At 38.8% G+C, this 15,130-nt stretch overlaps 1 pseudogene; it reads right to left on the bottom strand.

The window, feature by feature from the left end:
- Nucleotides 1–4,652, bottom strand: part of LOC137441664 (calcium-binding and coiled-coil domain-containing protein 2-like) — a 58,022-nt pseudogene extending 53,370 nt beyond the window's left edge.
- Nucleotides 4,653–15,130: the final 10,478 nt, after the last annotated feature.

Here is a 15,130-nt window from a genome sequence, read left to right as displayed (position 1 = left end):
TTGGCAGGATCAGTAACTTGAGCCAGCATCTGATAGCCCAGCAGGTCACTGAGGGGAATCAGTGCAGTAGCAGATGTGTGTTAGAAGAGACCTGGCAGGCTATGCAAGATTCAAAAACTGGCAGGAAATATCACTGAAGAGAGCCAGGACTTTGCCTGGGAAACCAGTGTGAAAATAAAGCAGCAAAATATTATATTCAGATTGTATAGTCAGATTTGAACTTTATAGCTTTAATTTCTGTGACCATAATATTTCAACATAATGACTGCTATGAAATTACTAGTGAAAGAGAATCCTCCAGCAGATACCAGAGACTCTGCCCTATTTTGGTTTGAAAATAAAAGAGGCATGCTGTAGATACAGATGCATATATTTTAATGCATGGTAAATTTATTTACTTGCTGAAGGGATTTTTCGCTGTTATGAGGGATATATTTGCTTCCTAGATGTTTAATGTTTGTTGTGCCACAAACAAAACAAGCTTTTATGAAGAGAAAACACCACTTAACCAAATACTGCAGTTTCCCTTTTTGGACTTACCTAACTACCTGTCCTACAACATCATTCTCTCTTTGCTTTTCCTCAGGAGATCTGTGCATATCAGATATTTACTTTCATTCTGACACAACTGCTATTTTCTGGGAATTTACAAAGGTATCATATTCATAACATTTGTTAATAAATCAGAATATGCAAGTATGCAGAAATAAATGTAGCTTAAAACTGTTTCAAAGATTTTTACATCACCCTGCCCTCCTCCCCTCCCACCCCAAAAAAAAAAGACCACCATGAAAAAAAACCAAACCACCCCCAAACCAGAAAACCAACCCCACACCCCAAGATTAACTTTTTAACCCCAAAGCCTCAACTGATCTTCCTGTGGTTTGCTTTATTCTAAGGGAGCACATACTCTGAAAGGGTCTGTTGAACATATCTTGATTTGAACATAAAAAAAATTTTCTCTCCAGAGAGATAACTATATTAATCTTACTCTAAAGGTCACAGATGCTGTATCTCAAGGTCAGGATTTAGCTTTTCTATAAGAGAAGATGATTCTTTTATACTACTCAGCCACAACGTAAAACAGAAATACAAATCTGTAAAATATAAACCATACATTGTAAATAGGAACTGCTGATTCAGTATCCTGTAGAGATTTTTCTTCCCCCTGCCCCCACTTTCTGTCAGAAATAATTTCAGTTTTGCCTGGAGTGTGCTGCTCTCCATTCAGAAATGGACTATTTGCATGTTGGCATTTAACTTGGTGAACACAATGGGAAGATATCCTAATTTACAATTTTTGAAAGTAATCATAGAGGTATTTTAGACACCCTCAGGTACCCAGTTTTTCCTCTAACTGCTGATAAACAGTGCAAATCTTTTGTATCCCCCATGTCATACCTACCATCAGCAAGAAAATGTCTTGAATAGCCTCAGGTGTTTCTGGTAGCATTATCTTTAAATAGCGAATTTAATTCCTCTACCAGAGGATAACTTGATTACTGCATAAGGTATCGTGGTCAGTGAGAAAAAGAAAAGAAAAAAAAGACTAAAAATGACTCTCACTTTTTTAAAAAACCATTTTTCTGGTCCCTTTGCAAAGTGAGGTCATTCTAAGATGACCAATTGTAGCTTAGAAGATTAAATATCATGAAGATATTCAAATCTTAATGTTTGAAAAAAAAAAAAAAATTAAGAAAATCATAGAATTATTCCAGTTGGAAGAGAGTGGAAATTTTACAAAATATGGGGTTTCCTATTTGTTTTTCTCTACTGAGTTCTCATCAGAAGAAAACCAGGAAACCTACATGTATTTCTCCTGCTTTACAGTTATTTTCTTCAGGACCATTTATGAAGATGTTAAGGAATCTGAATCTTAAACACAGATAGTTTCAAGTCTGAAACCATCATTCACATACACTTCTACCTTTGTGGTCATGTATCAATGATTTATTCCTTTGTTAAGAATATTTGATATGGCGATATATATATATATATTTTTTTTTTTTCTTTTCTGAACAGAGCAAATCAATTTCACCTTCCTTTCTCTGTTCAACAGGTTATTATAAAATCCAATGTTGTTATACTTTCAATCTGCAAAGACACAGCATGTTCAAATATGGCATTTTTACATTAGTGTGTTGTTATATTTCACTACAGTAATTTCCTCTAGGAATTAATTTTATCTCCTTGAATGGTTTACATAGCATTTTGCATTTCATGAGATAATTTTACTCCCTCTTTTACCTAGTTTACTCCAGTACCAGACAATACAGTCTTATTAGAATATAAAAAGATGACATTAAAAGGTAATTTTGAAATAAAGTAAAAATATTAACAGAAAATCAAAAGTTTAAATAAGGGCTTGATACACTTAGTGCTGGAATATTTTCCATGGAAACCATGAATTGTAATAACTGAAATATTAAAAAAGATGATTATTTGACTCATGCTTTGCATTTTCAAATTTAGGCTTGTTCCAGCCTTTAGAGTCACTAAGTGTTTTTAGTTATATGATGTGAACTAGCCATCAGCATTGCTTGGCTTTCTGGTTTTCAAAATAATTCATATAGATGAACATTCACTTACAGACAGCATCACTGTCTAATCTGAACATTTTAATGTCACAATAATTAAAAGATAATCACAAACCTATGTAAGTTGTGTTTGAAAGACATTTGGCTTACATAGAAGAAAGGTTCTATTTTTATTCAGTTATATCTATATTAAAGTTTAGCTATCCAAATGGAATGTAAAAGCTTATTTACACTAAACTATGCATGCAATATATGTGTGATATATGGTATATATGGATATACATGGTATGGTATATGCTTTTCCATCAGAATACATTCCAGACTACATTATTTTATGTGATATTTAAATATTAATGAATAGTAGTTTTCTGCTTTTTCAAAGTTTGTATTCTTAAAATCATCAAATCAGTTCAATTTTATTACTTTGAAAATCTACCTTATTGTGCTTTAATTATCCAATATGGTGGAGGAAGTCTTTGATTAGCTTAGTATTTGGAATTAATACTAACTATGTAATGTAATAAAGATTTAATTTTCTCTCAAAATTACAGTATTTGCCATCCTGTGCCTAAAGTGATTATTTCAGAGTAAATGCAAGTACTGTGTTCTATAAGTTACTTTTCAGCATGTTAATTTTCCAAAGATACAGTTCATAGTTCACAAGAGGCAATATAGCTTTTAACCATTTGCTTGCTTCTGTGATAGAAAGTTCTTTTCTCATTCAAGTATGGAGGATTTTTAAGGTTGTCATGCTGGTGAGGAAACACAGAGATATCAGCCACAGTGATGTTCCAGAGTCAATAATCACTCTTCAAATCCAGAGAAAGCTACAGAAATTAGCTACGGTACGCTTAAGATGACTATGATAACAATAGAACATTCAGTTGCTACTGCACTGAAATCTTGGACATTTTATGTGTTTGTTCCATACTTCTCAGAAGATTTTGCAGTATCCAGATTATTCCTGATGGTGGATTTTTTTAGGGGAAAGTTTTATGTATACTTAGATAATGAAAAAATTGTTATCTAGTCATCTTCCAAACTGATGGTAGAGAGGAGCCTTCCCTCCCCCCCCCCCCCCCCCCCCAACTTCGTTGCTGATTTAGGTGGGCACTTCCAGGTTTGGTTCATGCATCATCCCATGGCTGAAGAGGCTGAAGATATGTTAAATGAAAGAGTTAAAGTCAAAGCTGTGCATTGAGCAATGAACAATCTGGGATCAAGACCACTTATCTGTAAGGTTCTGCCCAGGTATTGTTGCATTCTAGAAGCGAAAGCAGCTACCAATTAAGAGGCTATATTTGCTACTGGATTTGAAACTCTGTTGTTGCTTTTATTGATTTATTAAAGATACTGCAAAGCAGTTAGAGGGAAAACAAGTTGTTGCTGCTACAGTGTGTATATATATATATATATATATATACAGAAGTATAACAAAAAATAAGAGACTCACATATGTAAAAAACATGGAAGAAAAGCACAAACAGGATATAAAGATACTGAAATAAAAAGAAATAGCACCCAAGATGTTGAATTGGTTCCATATAGGTTAATATATATGTAACAACAGATTTCTTTGTAAAAATGCCTAGTTGTTTGTGTGTAACTATCGCACAATATTAACTCAGTCTCTACACAATATTCTGCAATAATAGACATGTGTCTTGGGCTTTATATATAAATAAATGTGTGAAAACATGAATCTCCAGTACTTTCTCAAAGGTTACTTATTGACAAATATGAAGATATTCACTAGCAAGGTTTAGATGATGGTATCTGGAAATAGTTGTTAATTCCTGCTGTTGGCTGCGTCCTTCAGACTCTTTCAGCTTCATAGTAAGGAGACACGTGTGGAGCACTGGTGATACTGTCCAATCCCATTGTAGTGAATGATGCTTATGGTCAGGATTGTGCCCCAAACATTTGTGTAGGATATATTTCTCTGTGTGCTAACCCTCCTTTGTTCCCCCTTCCTTTCTGGAGGCGGCAGGGGGGGGGAAACCTGGCGCCACTGAGTCCAGGTAAACAGCCTACCTGGGTGTGGTCTCACGCCTGTAGTACACAAGAGGCAGGCTATATGTTTGTTTCCCTGGGTATAGCATATACTTACGCCATATTTGGTAGGTGTCAGTTCATTGGTTAATCTTTGTGTTAGCAAGATTTGCTTATTGGACCAGTATTCACTGGGGCAAATGGTAAATAGGGGTAATTTGGTAAATGAGCCCCCCACCTTGGTGTTGGAGCCTGTGTGTGTATGCGTGCGTGCATGCCAGTCAGTGCTTCAAGAGGCCTCGTGGTCCTTTACCACCATCACCCAGCTGCGTGCGGTGCTGTGGACAGTACTCCGTGGGATCAACCGCTGAGTGATCCATTGCTGTAAGAGAAAACCTGGTAGCCTGTGTGAACCAACGTTGCTGACCTGCCACAGCCCCCCCAAGCAGGGAATCTTTGTGTCCTGGGAGAAGCAGCAGCCACGCGGCGCAGCCACGCGGCCGGCACCATTTCCTGTCTCCTTATTATGACACATCCATGCCACGTTCTCTGGACTATAAACATTATTAAGGAAAGACTTCACGAAGTTCTCAGCTTGTGAGTATGCCAAGCCCTTCTTTATAAAGCTTCAGTTAGGGTAGCGTTTAAATTGCTCTGGGTGGAGGGTTGCCAGTCACTGACCAACCCCTCCCCCACCACTCGCTGACTCAGTTTCGGTTATAAGTTCTGTGAATCATTTTGATTTAAGTGCCCATACATAACATTCTGTAAAGATAGTTCCAACAACCGAATATTGATACCTGTGAAGGGTGACTGTAAATACCCCGTTACAGAGTTTGTGTATCTATATATAAATAAATAAACTTATATTTTCATTGATACATCTGCCACTCATTTCTGAGGGCATATCCACTACACCCATCTGAACAAAAGGATCACATAGATGGTCAGGCAGGCCCTATTGATGTTCCATCTGAACAATTTCAAGGATAGAATTGTGGGACAAAACACTAGCTGGAAAGAAAAGAAGTCCACTAATGCATCCCTTGTCTTTTCTCTGGTAATCCAGATAGAACTGTTTGAATGTAAGAAATTAGCCTTTCATGAATCCTGTGATTTCATAGAGATCTGTTCTGCTTTCATGCAGCATTTGTTTACATACAATACTGAAATCAGAGATCTTGGTTACATTTATTATACCTAAAAGATTATTTGACTGCTAAGACCGAGTTGCCTTAAAGTATATAGCTGCTGCACTATGAAGCATCACAGGGGATAGAAAGTCATTCATATAGAATAATGGATATGGCACAGGACCCGCAGCTAATATCCTCTTGAAACACCAGGTACAGGCCAGGGAAAATACTCTGCACCATCTCAGACACTACTACAAAATTCTGTGTGGGCACCTAAATAAAGAGTTGGTTTTGTGAGAAACGAACTCACTGCTGAAAATTTATAACCAGTTTATTATAAAATAAAGGCAACACAGCGCTGGGCGCATAGCGAGTTTGCTAGAGGCACACCCTAACAACACGAGGTTAACTTAAATAGACAGCAAACATACATATTAATATATTAAAATATACATACTCATATATTCCCCAACACACTCCCACGCCTCTCCATCAGGACAGCCAAAACCTGCACCTTTGACCTGGCCAGTCTTTAGACCTGTTGGCAGCTCCCCTTTCTCTCCCAATACCCCACACAATACAGACCATCAGCCCAACAATCCAGCCCAACGATCGAGCCCCACGGTCCCCAGTAATTCCCCTTGCGAAAGCCAAATATTATAACCAGTTTCTCACAGTTTTAAGAATGAACTGAAGCTCTAAGCTGTACTGCCTATAACAGATGTATGAATGACTTTTTTTTTTTTTTTTTTTTTGGAGACAGATTGCTTTGCATTTATACAATAATATTAAGAAGATCATGGGGGAACCCAAGTGTTTGTGTGTTTGCTATTAAAGATAAAAAAGGAGTGTTTGCATTTATGATAAAGTAGTGTGTAACACGTACTGTTCATCATACATACATCTTCTCTTGCCTACAGCTGCTCATTTTCACTGTGCGGTGCTACAATGAGCAGAAGAATATATAATTTCAAAATAAGTGTTCAGAAAATATTTGCTTTGTAGTATTTTCAGTAAATATTTTCCATACGTCTGTGATTTCAAAATAATTTTTCTTTATTAAAAAAATGTTCTTTATAAATGACAGGTGTTAAAAATCAACAAGAAACAGCAACAGAGAAAAGATATACATCAGAAAATCAATTACAATACCTGAAAATGAAACAAGTTAATCTGTTGAAATGAGTATCAAAGAGAAAGAAGGATTTAGCTTAGAGTACGTTTAAGCTTAGAATTAGCAGGTGTTTCTATGATCTAGAGGTGAATCTGAGTTAATTTTCCAAAGTATAAACTTCAAAATGTCAGCTGTATTGGTATAAATGCTTATTGTGCATTTTTCTGTTTCAGTTTAATTGCTAAGGATGATTAAAAGAAGCATCTTGTTCATTTTTGTAGGCTTAATTTAGGCACATAAAAAGCGATTTGACTTGTAATTTACATGTAGAAGTATTTATACAAATAGAAATTGAATTGATTTTGGTTTTGCTTTGATTTGTGTACCACTGGTTCACAAATTTCTGTATTCTTGATGCAATTTCTAACAAACATTGTTTCCTTATTCATTTCCAACCCAAATAGTCTGAAAATTATCAGTCTGTCTCGGTCCAGAGAGAGAAAGAGACTCAGTTCTTTTGAATATTCCCATGTAATGAAATTAAAGGCACAAAGGAGGCCAAAATATCAACAGCTAGACTGTTTATTACACAAATAAAGTGGATGGATCAGAAGGAGAGAGAGAGAATAGAGAGAGAGAGAGAGAAGAAGGAGAGAGAAGAGGAAAGGAATTATATTACCACACCCCTCACCCCCCAAGACAGTTTGAGTCTGTGAAGGAAAGGTGCTGCAGCTTTGGATGTAGAGGAGATGTTTGGTCTGTAGAGGAAGGGTGCTGCAGCTTTGGCGGTAGAAGAGAGGTGGTCCTCTGGGCAGCCTCTTCAGCTCCATGAATTGCAGCACGTGGAACTTAGGACACAGAGAGAGGGTTCCTCTTGGTCCTGGTTTACTCTCGGGTTTTCCGTCTTGGTGGCATTGTCCAGGTCTTTTCCTCCTGTGTATTCCTTCATCTGTGTTTTCCTTCTCCTGTGTTTTTCTTCTTCTGACCCAGTAGTTGCTCAGGTCTTTTTATACAGTTTTCAATCCTTAGGTATGTGTCCAGGTATTGTTCCCCAGGAAATCTTCCTGTGTATTCCTTTGTGTTTGGACAGGGGTCTGGAGGAAGGGGAGGGGGCCTCCGCCTCCTCCTTCTCCATTTATCTGCCCACATACCCAATAAACATCAGGGGCCAGGTGGTGAATTAATTGTCTCACCATCCTCCCTTTCTGGGGTACTTGATGGGTGAGGATGATCTTGTCTTATGCATATTCCCGAAGCTATCAATGGCAGTGGCCCTGGGTCCATTGTCTGGGCCAGCAGCAAAGGAGATTTTATCTTTGTTGAGTCACATCAGGAGAGATAAGATTTAGTCTCTCATACAGTTTTTCAATTCTTTTATTCCAAACCAGGTACATCTTCCAAAGTTAAGGATGGATTTTGTGATTTTAAAGTATTTTTTATTTATTTCCCCCTATTCCCCACCCCATTAATTTGTTTTAAGCTTTAATGGGATTTATACTGCATATTATATCACATTTATATGTAATAATTTAAAAAATAAATGTATTTAATTTTACCTCCTTTGCCCCCCTGGTATCACAGTGTTCCTGTGCTCTGCTGAAACCTTGTTCTTAAACTATTTGGATTCATGTTAGAGCCCCATTTTTCTCATGACATATAAATAACATTTTATAACCATGATTTAGTTAGGCATACATACTTGTTTTTTCTATTATTGAATATTTCACTGTATGAAAATTACAGTACCTTTGGGGACCCCTAAAACTGTAATTATTTCATGGTCACTGGACCCCGGACAGCCTCCAACCACCACATCTCCCACCAGCCCTTCTCAGTTTGTAAAAAGACTAGACAAGACTAGACTAGACTAGACTAGACTAGACTAGACCAGGTTGGAAGAGACCTTCAAGATTTACATAGAATAGAAGTTACATAGAATAAACCAGGTTGGAAGAGACCTTCAAGATCATCGCGTCCAACCCATCAACCAATCCAACCCACCTAAACAATTAAACCATGGCACCAAGCACCCCATCAAGACTCCTCCTGAAGACCTCCAAGAAGATCGATCAAAGCCTTACCTCTGGTAGGCTCACACAGCAGCTGTGATAAGAAGCTTTCCTCCATACACTCCAAAAACCTTCTAGACTGCCTCTTCTCTGCTAAATTTCCAGCAGATATCTGGCAGATTAAAATCTCCCATAAAAACAAGGTCTGGTGATCTTGAGACAGCCTCTAGCTGCCTATAGAATAATTAATCAACCTCTTCATCCTGGTTGGGTGGTCTACAGCAGATTCCAACCAGGATGTCAGCCTTGTTGGCGTTCCCTCTAATTCTCACCCACAGACACTCAACCTGATCATCCTTGATCTCTAGTTCCATGGTGTCTAGAGCTTCCCTGATGTACAGGGCCATCTCTCCACCCCTTCTCCCTCACCTGTCTCTCCTGAAGGGCCTGTAGCCATTGATTACCGCACTCTAGTCATGTGGGTCATCCCACCACATTTCTGTGATGGCAGCTACATCATAACTTTTCTGCTGTACCACAGCTTCCAGCTCCTCTTGTTTATTACTCATACTGCATGCATTAGTGTACGTGCACTTCAGTTGGGCTGCTGGTTTCACCCCGACACCCTCTTACCACCCTCTCCTGTTTGGAGAGACTGGTTTCAACCTCTTGCCCCTTCAAATCTAGTTTAAAGCCCTGTCAATGAGCCCTGCCAACTCTCTTCCTAAAACCCTTTGCCCCCTGTGGAATAGGCTGTTCCCATCTGTGGCAAACTCATGTGCAATCTCCCCCTCTGGGACAGATGCATTCCATCTGTTGCTAGTAGACCTGGTGCCACAGAAAGTTCCCCAAGATCGAAAACCCAAAAATTCTGTTGGTGGTACCAGACTCTGAGACACTTGTTAAATACACCTGTTTTCCTGTTCCTTTCAGTATTCCTTCCTGCAACTAAGGGTATTGATGAAAAATTTACCTGTGCCCCTGATCCCTCAACCATTTTACCTAGTGCCTTGAAGTCCCTTTTGATTGCTTTTGGACTTCTGGTTTTGACTTCATTGTTTCCCACCTGCATAACAATCAAGGGATAGTAATCAGAGGACTGTACCAGGCTAGGCAGCCTTCTGGTAACATCTCTGACCTGGGCCCCAGGGAGGCAGCAGACTTCCTAGTGGGAAGGACATATGGGGCCCCCTGTTCCCCTCAGGAGGTAATCACCAATAAAAATTAGCCTCCTCCATTTTTTTTAAGGGAACAAGTCCTGATGCAAAGGGGAGGCACTGTTTTGCTTTAGCAAACTCCTGGATGGTGTCTCTTCTGCCTTCTTACGAGACAAAAGGTGGCTCAGGGGAATGGGGGGGATGTGTTGGTCCACACAGTGTGCTGCCCTGGTGTGCTGCAGTTGCAGATCTGCCCTGGCTTGTCTTGCCAGGATTTAAATGTGCCGCTGCATCAGTCTCTGACCATGCCACACCTGCCTCTCAAGTATGAAGTATGTCTAACCTTCCTGGACTCCTATATCCTTCAGAGTGGTCTCCCAAGGGACTTTGTCAATCAGTATTCTGAACAGTCCAAAGCTTCCCCTCTGGACTTTCAAGGCAGCAGTTTTACTAATCCCTCTCCTTGTTTCCCCAGGGATTCAGTTATCTCCTGATTGCTGGGTCTTAGACAGTCTCCAGCTGACTGACTTCACAGGCTGCAGAGACATGCCTGGATGACTCAATTTGGTCGTTAATTAACCTTGCTTGATACTCATGGATCTGTGATCCCTGTGCTCCTGGAGTGTTTAAGTAGCCCATGGTGTCTGAAGCTCAACCCAGGCCCCTCCCTACCTCCCTTGCGAGAGCAATTGGAACTGGCTGGGGCCCACGCTTCCCTGAGCTTCTCAGGTATGAAAAGCTTTATCTGCACACTGAATAAAGAGCTGATCTCCTGGTCTGCCACTGGGACAAGGCTGGTACGGTGATTTCTTGGCTGTTCTTGAGGAATTGAACTCCAATCTGTTTACAGGGTGTTTAAATATCCTGCAGTGGCTGCAGCTCCCAATCAGAGGGTTATCATGGTTTCAGTTGAATCTGCTGCTGTGTATTCAATATCATTCTGATGTCATGCCAACATTAAAATGAAAGTGCTGGCCAGAGCAAAGTATCATGGGGCCTGTAGTTTGGAGTGGAGTATGAAAGGCTTCCTGTTTCCAGTTGCTACTTCTGGTTTCTGGGTTTGGGAATGTGAGTCTTTTCTGCTGAGTTGGCTGAGGACTTGTGAGAAGGGAGGGGATTGTTTTATGGCTGGCTTCTGCTGATGCTTCTGCTTTTGCTTTTCTGCAAAATAGCTAAGGTAATTGTACATTGTATTATTTCCATTAAAATATTTATCCCAACCACAGGGCTTTTGTGCATGTGCGTGTGTGTGCATTACTTTCCCTCCCAGTCTTTGGGGAGGTCTTTCTTGTTAGAGCAGACTGTGTTAAACCAGCACAGTGGTCCAACTTTGGTCATTGGTTTTCCAATGTTTTGTTGTTGGGTTTTTTGTTTGTTTGGTTTTGTTTGAAGATGTTTTAATATACTAAACATTAAAACATAAAAATATCTGAAGTATTTAAATAATAAATATTTTAGGAAAACTTGCTGTGATTAAGAGGTCATTAAATTGATTAATATGAAATATGGATTATGAAAATATTTAATTAATTATCAAAATTATTAATAACCGATGAATCACTAACTTATATACATGTTCTAGTGCACGTTCATGAAATACATTCCATAAGTGGCTTAGTGTTATAATTAGAACTCAATTGAACTATCTACAGAATTGTATTTATATAACAAAGGGTGCAGTTCCGCCGCTTGACCACTAGATGGCGATCGACGGGACGCGGGTGGCTTCTGGCTACATACAGCTCTATCACATTGTTCTCTCGAGCGAGTAGAAAGACAAAGTGAAAGAGGGGGGCAACTTGTTTACCAACTGGGGTGATAATTATACATTCCTCGAGGCTGGGTTTGACCAATGGGCACTCTAGTAAACAACTGGCTTTTTTATAGAAGGCATGGAGCTAGAATTATGCCCATACTTGGTATTTGCATGAGCACTGAATGCGCTGGGTGTGTGCTGGCCTGGGTAGTGCTTTGGCTTTTGTGTTACTCCTGAAGGAGGGGGAACTTGTCCACATGCTGGGACAGGATACTGTATTTGGGCATAATGTGCCTTCACTACACTTGCTTAACACTTTTTCTACGTCTGAGTAACAGAGGCCTTGTAGCACCTGACGGAGGTCAATACCTGTTCTGTAAATACATAAGCAAAGGCAAAATATTCTATCACTGATTACATTATGACTTTGGAGTATAAAAACATATCTTCACAGCTAGAAACTAAGAATGCAAAGTATTTTTAGTTCCAAAAGCTAAAATCTAAGCATCAGATTCTTCTTCTTAAAAAAAAAAAAAAAACCTGTTTTGGCATGGCCTGCATTTAGCCTGTATCTGGCCTTAACTATAGCAGCTGGGGGATCAGACAAAATATCTATAGGTTGAAATGAAAATATATTACATGAAACAACAAAAAATAATATTAACACCAGTGTCAATATAATGTATATAAAGTTATATTCATCTCAGGGAATGTGCAGGAAAAAAATCCTCAAGAGTAGAACGGTAAGCAAGCCCCTCCAGTGGTGGAGAGAAACAGGAGGAGAAGGAGAAGGAAGAGGAAGAAGAGAACAACCTTCATTAATCTTCCTCCTTCATAATGGCCATGACATTACAATATCAAAATATCACAATATCACTAAGGTTGGAAGAGACCTCAAAGATCATCAAGTCCAACCTGTCACCACAGATCTCATGACCAGACCATGGCACCAAGTGCCACATCCAATCCCCTCTGGAACACCTCCAGGGATGGGGACTCCACCACCTCCCTGGGCAGCACATCCCAATGGTGAATGACTCTCTGGGAAGAACTTTCTCCTCACCTCAAGTCTAAACTTCCCCTTGATCACCACCACAAAGATTATTCTGTTCTCCTCCTACTAATAATAACTTTGATACCAAGAATATTGTGTGGCTTTGCAACCTCATCTACTGAATAATACACGACATTCCCTTTCATAATTCCTCTTGGTTACATTTATTACTGAGTAGGTCAGAATCTAAAGCTTGCATGCAGCTGAAATTAAAACAAAAAATGTCTTGAGTATTTTTCAGCAATGCATAGGAACATATGTCTGAATATCACATGCGTGTTTGGGAGTGTAGTTTAAAGTTTAAAATTTTAACATCCATTATTTTATTCTTTTTTAGTTTTGTTTTTTTTTTTTTTAAGATTTACCATATGAGCAATGTAATGTCTTCTCTATTTTCTCAAATTCCAATTCTATTTGGCATTTAAAAAGTTTAGATGTAAATGCTTGCCCTTATCTCTAGCTTTTCCCCTGTTTTTATCAATTATGTATGGATCTTCCTCTCTGATGATCAACTGATGCAAAACATCAAACTAAGTTTTTATTGTGCTAATGAGATAGAACTGACATCTAATGACTTCTATGTTTCCTTGAATTATTCTGTATTTCACTTCACATACAGATAATTCAGCTGATTGATAATAATTCTATTATTTTTGCATTACAAAACATCTTGCTTCATTTTGTCTATGTTGGTCACTCAGTGTAGTGAAGGTCTCTTCTTTCTTCCTTTTTTTAACATACATTAAGGGATGTATTAACAACTCAATTAATTTTGAATTTTGATTAGCCTGAGTATCATTAAAATTCCACATCAATTATGCTAGCGTTGTGAAATTGATACCAATGCTCATTATTAAACATATCTAACAGCAAATAGAAATATTTGGTGGAAAAACACATTTAAAATCGAGAAATAGATTTCCATGTTATTTTTCAGGGATGTGAATATTCTTTACACATTGCAATTAATCTCAGATGAACCAAGAAGACAACCTGAGGTGTGTAATCTTGAGCAATATTCTTTATTTTGTCCTAGTGATGTGGTCAAATGTAAGGTCAATATTGTACTGGAAAAGGATGGCAGCTGCTGAAAGATAAAGATGAAAGGATGATAGATTTAAATTAGAGGGAAGGGTAAAGACCATTCGAGGTGCTAAGATTGTTCCAGTCAGAGAAAAACATTGTAACAATAACTGGCAAATTGAAATTTGGTTTCATCTCACAAAACCTTGTCTCTCTTATGGCTGATGTTCACATTAACTGAGTAAGTTTATTTTAATATGGAGAATTACTACTTTCATAGGCCCTTTGGAAGTACTTATCACCTTTCATTGACTGAAAACAGGAGCACTAGAGATAAGCTTAAGAACAGATGTCAGTCTGCCATTTCACTTGAGGTGGAAGATGGTGACAATAATACCAAAACTGTCTGTGACAAGTGGCAGGAAGGCATATCAGGGTTGGAAGGACATCGTAATAGTACGGACCTTCAACCTGTTGCACTGAAGCATGCTGTGAACATTGCAGCAAAGGCAAAGTCTTATAGAGGTGATCCAGGGGCCTCTGAGGTAGTAGGAAATGGGAGGGTAACTCCCATGAAACACCTTGTGGGAACAATGGGACGCCCTGTTAAGAAGATGACATGGATGGCAGCCCATCTGAAGTGTCTCTACACCAATGCATGCAGCATGGGCAACAAACATGAGGAGCTGGAAGCTACCCAGCTACAGGAGAGTTATGATATAAGGGCAATTACAGAAACTCGGTGGGATGAATCCTATGACTGGAGTGTGGCTATTCAGAAGGAACAGAAGAAGACGAAGGAGGGGGTGGTGTTGCCCTCTATGTAAATAATTGGAAAGAGTGTGAAGAGTTGTCATTAAAGAGTAGCCACAAGCAGCTCAAGAGCTCCTGTGATTCTAAGTCTTTAGGATGTTTTAGGTGACCTTTATAATCATCATTATCTTGACAACAACGTCAATATTTCTTTCTCCTTCAGTAAAGCCTATGAGGACTTTGAAGACTATGGCCATATGTTAACTAAATAATTCTTTACCATTGCAGACTGTACAAATGTCTATAGTGGCTTGATTTCCTGATTCCAAAGGCACATAACAGTTCATCCTCTTGAATACTGCAGTACTTTGATCGCTTCATTGGCTTAGCATAAATAATTAGAAACAAATTAGTGATTTCATTCTGGGTTTTACTCTAAAACTTGACAGTTACAATGTCCAAGGAAGGAAGACTCGTGGTTGGGTAACTGTGGAAAGGCATTCAGTGATCATAAGGTTCCCATCTCTACAGGAAACTGTTTCCAAGTTGGGTATTACAGAATGTCTACTGAAGTACAGCCCTTCTTGAATAATTACTGC

The sequence above is a fragment of the Melanerpes formicivorus genome, unplaced genomic scaffold, assembly GCF_026170545.1.
Source record: "Melanerpes formicivorus ecotype bairdi unplaced genomic scaffold, bMelFor1.0.p_v2 SCAF_1, whole genome shotgun sequence".
NCBI classification, from domain to species: domain Eukaryota; kingdom Metazoa; phylum Chordata; class Aves; order Piciformes; family Picidae; genus Melanerpes; species Melanerpes formicivorus.
This window is presented reverse-complemented; position numbering and strand designations above follow the sequence as displayed.